Source organism: Macrobrachium nipponense, chromosome 4 (assembly GCF_015104395.2).
Source record: "Macrobrachium nipponense isolate FS-2020 chromosome 4, ASM1510439v2, whole genome shotgun sequence".
In the NCBI taxonomy this organism is placed as follows: Eukaryota; Metazoa; Arthropoda; class Malacostraca; order Decapoda; family Palaemonidae; genus Macrobrachium; species Macrobrachium nipponense.
The window spans coordinates 5,865,318-5,873,045 of record NC_061100.1 but is presented as its reverse complement, the minus strand read 5'-3'; positions in this window follow the sequence as shown (position 1 = coordinate 5,873,045).

Sequence of the window (7,728 nt, the reverse complement as noted above, 5' to 3'; positions counted from 1 at the left end):
TCCCAGAATTTACATTTTTTTCACATCTGGGATCCAGGTTTGCTGTTGGGTGGCTGGAAAGGTTTCATGATTTTTATCGCAACAAATCTCAATCTGAATATGTCCATTTTAATTCGCTTTTTCTTTTATTCATATATATCCGAGTCCCAGTGGATGCAATATTAGGGAATTTTATTATATTTCCTCTCCAATTAATCTGTTTTATACAGTTCCGGTCGGGACACTGAAAAATTTAATGATAGTGACCTTTTGGCCGCTCTCTCTTTCTCTCTCTCTCATGGTTGTGCTGTACATGGTAGCATTCCCGGCTCTCAGTAGAGAGCGTCAGATTATCTCTGCTAACCTGAGCTGTGATTCAAGTACTCGGTTGGTATAATCGATTGTCTTGGGTCATAACCTAGGTTGTAGAAACTGAAACCTTTCATTAAATATCCATCCCATCCCCCACCCCACCTCTCTCTCTCTCTCTCTCTCTCTCTCTCTCTCTCTCTCTCTCTCTCTCTGTGAACACTGATAACTCGAAACCAAATAACTACAGTTTTAACAGGTTGTTTTAGTGGCATCTGGAAACTGGTAAACGTATTACAAAATCAACGGTTCTAGTTATCCACGTAAAAAGTGTCAATGAATATATCGCACCTTGATCAACTTCAAGATACTATTCTATTTCCAAGAAGTCAGGATGGACGGACACCCATATGTTGTTGGTAAATCTAAATATAAAGAAAAATGCAACCACGTCTTCATTTGCCCTTATAACTAAAATGATAGGCTACAGTGAAACTTAACCGTATTCATTTTCTAATGCTTATTTTTACGTTTAAAAATGACTGAATACACATAAGGAAACAATGCATAATGCCGCGAGCAGCCTAGTAAACATTATTACCACATAAGAAAATACAATATTATTCATTCGATGACAGCTCTGAAGCGAGTTTATAACACATATTGGTCTGTCTTCGATGAACAAACGTACGGGCTTGAATATGTTAGGTCAAATAGATAACTATGATTCAGCTTATCGCTTCATAGACAAAAATGACATATCATCACAAATTAGATGACTATTATTTAGTTCACGATAACTATTTGGTACCTGGTTAACTTGTATTGTTGGTTATCATGCACTGTGTATTCTGCAGGTTCTTATTACGTATATAACCAAATTTCCATTAGATGTGGCACACATTACTTCATGTTTGTAGAATGTTTCAATTATTCTCTTACACAACCTTCCGTATTGCATATATACCGAAATTTTATATAATTAACGTATAACTTTTATAGAAGATACAACAATATCAATGATCATCATTGTCATTAATATAACCATTATGCATTGTTTCCTTATATGTATTCAGTCATTTTTCTAAGTAGAAAAAACATTAAAAAAATTACTACGGTTGGATTTCACGGTAACCTATCATTTTAGTTATAAGGGCAAATGAAGACTTGGTTCCAGTTTTATTTTATAACTCTCTCTCTCTCCATCCAGTAAGCTTTCACAAAATACCATACCCGGCACTAAATTTCCTCAAGAGCAAAACCTAAAGAGAAAAAAACCTTCCATGGTGTCAGCGAACCAGGCTCCCCTAAACACCAGCCAACCCTGACTACGATCATGCCCGAATGCTGCGTTGCCTCGTTGTTAAGCGAGTTACGTTATCGGCCCAATTCATGTTTACCCGCTTCTCTTGATGCCCTTCTCAAAATATTAGTCAGCCGGACTTTTTTATTTTCCTCTTGGACGAATGGTGAATCCTATAAGGAAAACACAGGCTTCACTTCCCGGGTATCGCTAGATTTGTTATCCTGTTTTATCCCCTGAGTTGGCGAATTAAAAGGAAAACATTTAATAAACGTACCAGATCTGTTCAGTTTCCATTGATAAATATTGCTATTTAGCAATATTCAAGCCACTCGAGCTGGCTTCTCATATCATTACTAGTAAAAAAAATCCTTGTGCACAGTTTTAACAGGCAAAAGGTATAGTAGTAAAAAACAAAAGAAAAATGTTTTTTCCTTGTGCACTGTTTTAACTGGCAAAAATTCTTCTATATTCCGCAAAGTACACACACACACACACACACACGATTTTGTGTGTGCACAAGTGTACGTAAAGAACGTACGGAGGGACAGTCGATTTCAGTCTTCAGGTTATTTCAGTGAGACTCTGTACTTAACATTTCATTATTTATATAAGCGTTTCAATTTATCAGATGCTCTCAAGATTTTTCTCAAATTCTCGACAGTCAGGTCATACACCTAACGTCTGCTAGTAAAAAAAAGCCTGCCATAAGACCTTATGTTTCTGGTGAGAGCAGAAATTTATCACGACTTGGCTCTAGAATCGATCGGACAGTCCATGAAATAGCAAAAGCGACGACATATATGATAAGCTGCTTAAAAAATCGTCTGATAATCTTCTAATCCTTGCCTCGTACAAATCTAACTCTTGTCTCATCATCATCATCATCATCTAATCCTCGCCTCATACTCATCTAATCTTACATCATACTTATGTCATTCAAAGCCAGACCTACATAATTCACGCGTTGTTGAATCGGAACCGCTCTTCAGATCTTAATGAGCTTCTTCCCTCCTGTGGTACTCATATTTACATTTTTAATATCAATTACACATACACATACATTTATTATATATATATATATGTATATATATATATATATATATATATATGAAATTATATAAAATATATATATATTATATATATATATACATAAAATTATATATATATATATATATATATATATATATATATATATATATATATAGTTATATAATATATCTATATATATATATATATATATATATATATATATATATATATATATATATATATATATATATATATATATATATATATATATATATATATATATATATATATATATATATATGTATATATATATATATATATATATATATATATATATATATAATATATATATATATATATATATATATATATATATATATATATATATATATATATATATATATATATATATATATATATATATATATAAATATATATATATCACACACACACACACACACACACATATATATATAATATATATATATATATATATATATTATATATATATATATCTATATATATATATATATATGTATATATATACATCGAATTCTGAAAATTTTTCGAGATGAAGCTCTACGCGCCTTCATTTTTAGATTGTCAGATCCTGATCTCATTTCTTTCAGTGACCTCTAGGTTTCATAATGTCTCTTACTTGAAGCTTTTAATCAGACTTTTAGAAATATTTTGAAGAGGATTTCTTTGCCTTTGTAACGTCTTCGCAAAACATCAGCTTTTGTCGTCATCCTTTTTTTAGAACTCATTAACTTTCCTACTTAATTTTCTATTTTTTCTTAATCTTCTTAACATTCAACTTTTTGCTCAGCAGGCATTATTTTTTCTTATTTATTTCCAGCTTTTATGTCGTTGAGGTATTGGCGCTTTCATTGACTTCAGGCGATAATAACAGAGAAGGCGAAACTCTATTTCAAATTCTATTTGTAACAAAAAAATTTTAAAAAATTTAATATCCGCTAAAAATTGTCTGATGTATTTGGGAATTTTTAATGAGCAGCGATGTCAGTTTTGCAACTGAAGAAGAATATAGTTTCAACTCTTGTTCAATTCAGTCTTTTTGGGCGTTCAGGATTCTTCTAACTTGCCTTAGGGAGACCACAGAGGTCGAGTTACTATTATCTGTCCGGGTTCCTTGTTCTTCGTTGCACAGAATGGGTTATTCTTCCTATTGTGCTATGTCATTTTTATACGTTATGCAGTTTTTATCACATCTCATACTTTATATTTTCTGTTGTTCATATCCATTGGTATGAGTATAAGAGAACAGAACTGGCCCCATATCATACTTCAGCCATGACATTATTTACACTCTAGCTAGACTCGTTCCCAAGTCAATGAGGCGATGAAATGAAATACCCAGCGGAAACAGGTATATATCAGCTATCAGGTGCAATTGGTTGGATAAAATTCCATTACTTCATTCATTAAAATCTGTCGAATTTCACTAATGCTATGAATTCTGTCGTAAATTTGTAAAGATACAACACTGTTACAGCAAGCTACTCCATATGCATCTTCAACTTTTATGAAGTCCCTTCTAAAAAAAAAGAAAAAAAAATTATCAACCAAATTAACTTTTTGTTAAATTATTTATCAAGAGGCGTTAAGCTTCATGCCGGCTTCGGTAAGCTGCCACAGGACCTCTGCTCAAACTGGCAGATCGTTCTACTGCCTCAATAGAACGGGCTGTCTCAAAGGGTAATAGAAACGATAGTGTATTTATGGGGTGGTAGGTGTAAGTTCCAACTGCTGAGTCCCCCCCCCCCCTCTCTCTCTCTCTCTCTCTCTCTCTCTACAACGCTAATGCAAAAATGAGAAAGTCAGTTAAAAGAGAAAAAAATTTAATCGGACTCTGAAAACGGCGAGGAAGTGTTAAACTTTAAATACAGGAAAACTTTTCCTGTCTGATAAAAAATTTTCACAGCTAGCTGACGTTCTTTTATTGAAACAGCAAACAGTTTACAAGAGGAATGCGTATAGGAGAGAGAGAGAGAGAGAGAGAGAGAGAGAGAGAGAGAGAGAGGAGAGAGAGAGTTTCAAGCATCTAAATGTCCGCGATCCCTCATCCAAACAATATCATCTCCATTGCCCTTAGGCTTAGTTTTTCTACTACAATATGTTCCACGATTGCCGAACTCAATCTTTCGAACACTCTCAGGCATTTACCTTTACAATCTAGTATTGCATTTGGAAGAAATCTAACGATTGAATTGGCACGCTTTGTAGTTTCTGCTGAAAGAAAAACAAACCACAGTAAATGTACAGAAGTAATGTATTCCTACGTATTTACACAAAGGACATAATTTAGTGAGAAAGTTAAAATGTTTTCCTATTGTTTACATAATTTGCACGGAAGAAAAGGAGAGTTCGAGCGTTTCAAAACTACTGAAGCACAGCTCGTGTACATCTCTATGGGTTATCTATCTCTATTTAATTTCTTTCTATGGTATACGCACTGATCACTGAATGAACATATCACAGGAAGATATAATGTTTCGCAATAACTTGAAATCCATTACCGCAGCAAGCACTGCAAATATTATGATATCACATGGCAATTCAGTATCATTAAAATCACTATTAAGACCGAGATTAACTGTCAAAAAGCTTTCAAAAAGTATCTTTTTAGGGTTATTCTCCCATTAAGGTACAGAAATTTTTTGACATTCATAACCATCTGATGACTCGTTATTATATACTAGATACGTTACAAGGGTATCAGCAATCATTGACGAAAAAGTGAAAAGTATCCGGTAATTTGCCCAATAAAGATGCTGTTTACTTTTTAAAATAAATGATAAAAGTCTACAGATTAACAAGTAGTTGAAATACTAGCTTCTGTAAATGGAGCAACTGTTTGCGCGAGAATACTCTGGAGGCTTTTGTTTGTTAAAAAGGATGTTTATCACAATGATGATGTCTTCACAGGATTTCTCCGAAGATCCTTCACAGGATTACTCCGAAGATTTGGGCTTGATCAAGGGTTGAAAATGGTAACATGAAAAAAGTACAAAATTGGGGAAGTTGGAAATCTAGATGGAAACAGACGAAAAAGAATGAGTAAAAAATTAAATAAAGCAACTAATGGCTCCAAAGGAAAACAAATCACTTAACGTAACTGTTTATTACCCAACCTAACACCGATACACACATTCATTTATGGGAGAAAAGTTATTCGGGGATATTAAATTAGATCAAAATTGTCAGAACTTTCAAAAAAACATATAACGTTATCTGGTATCCCAATTTTTTTATCCAATTTTATCACATCCTTCCTTTCCCCTTGTTTCATTTTTTTTACCGTTAATGCCAAACCTTTCCCCAGTTGTCCTTCCTCAACCATTTGATAAAACACGAGAGATTTACCCTAATCGCCAAGTAAACAAGTTTCCTTTTTTAAATCCTTTTGCAGGAGATCCCCAAAGACTTCCTTCTTCAATCAGAAACTCTGTCCTGGATATTTCTATGCAAATGGCGTCTGGGGTCACAGACTCTCACTTAAAAGTCCCTTTGCAAATGTACATGGCGTCTCGGCCACGTTGCGGCTTCAAGTTCGAAGCGACTTCTCTCTGGACTTTCTACTTTATCAAATGTTATTGCTCCGCGAAATGACTTCCAGGTGACGAATGCTTAAGGGCCTTCTGGTAAGGATTGGTACTTTCACATAAGCATTTGTACGTTGCTGAGTAGTATGATACGTTGAATAGGCATGTGCTAAACTTTGTCAATAGAAAAATTATATACATATTATATACATACATATATATATTATATTATATATATATATATATATATATTATATATATATATATATTATATATATATATATATATATATAATATATATATATATATATATATATTATATATAAACCATATATATATAGATCTATTATATATATATATATATATATATATTATATAATATATATATATAATATATATCTATAATATATATATATTATATATATATATATAGATATATATATATATAATATATATATAGATATATATGATATATACTTATAAATTAATATATATATATATATATATAAAGATATATATATATATACTATAGTATATATATATAATATATATATATATATAATATATATATATATATATATATAGATATATATATATGTATATACTATATATATCTATATATATAATATATATATATATTTACTATATTTTCTATATATATATATACATATATATAGGTATATACAATATATATATATATATATATATATATATATATATATATATATATATATATATATATATATATATATATATATATATTATATATATATATATATATATATCATATATATAACATACATACATACATATGTTTGTGTGGTTACGTATACTTTATAACCTATATACTTAAGAATATATTAGCCCCATAATTAGGTAAAATACGTTTCTGCTTCATTCTGATTTTCTCATTTTCCCAATATTTCGAAATATCTTTCTTTGACACTTCTTGCCGCAATTTTTCCCAAAACTGCATCTGGATTCTAGAGGGTAAAAACCGTCTACATAATTCCCCCCACCCATCCACCCTCTCTCTCTCTCTCTCTCTCTCTCTCTCACTCTCTCTCTCTCTCTCTGTTCTTTACATTTCCTTTTTTCCCGTTCTTTTCTTTCTTTGTTATTCAGTTCACATCATTTAACCTTTATCTTTTTCCTATCTCTCGTAGTAGCCATCTTGCTTGGTGAGACGTTCCGCGCGAAGTCAGATTAATCAACAGATATCACAAGTTTAACATACGTCTAGAATTTGAGAAATATCTAGAAGTGTTCGTGAACTATCGGTGATAAGATTAGTGTGAAAAATAGTAGGATAAAGCGTCTTCTAAGTTAGTTTATCAAGTGAAAACTGTAATCAGAACAAGATGGCAGTAAGTTCCAACTGCGGGAAAAAATGGCGAATTTGGCTTGCTTGGCAAATTCGCATACGATGAGGTAGCAGGAAGGGAACTGGCATTTCTCATCTATGAGATCAGCAACAGTCCTAACCAAAAGATACAAAAGCATTCATAGATATATTAGAAGGATATAATCCTTCAAACT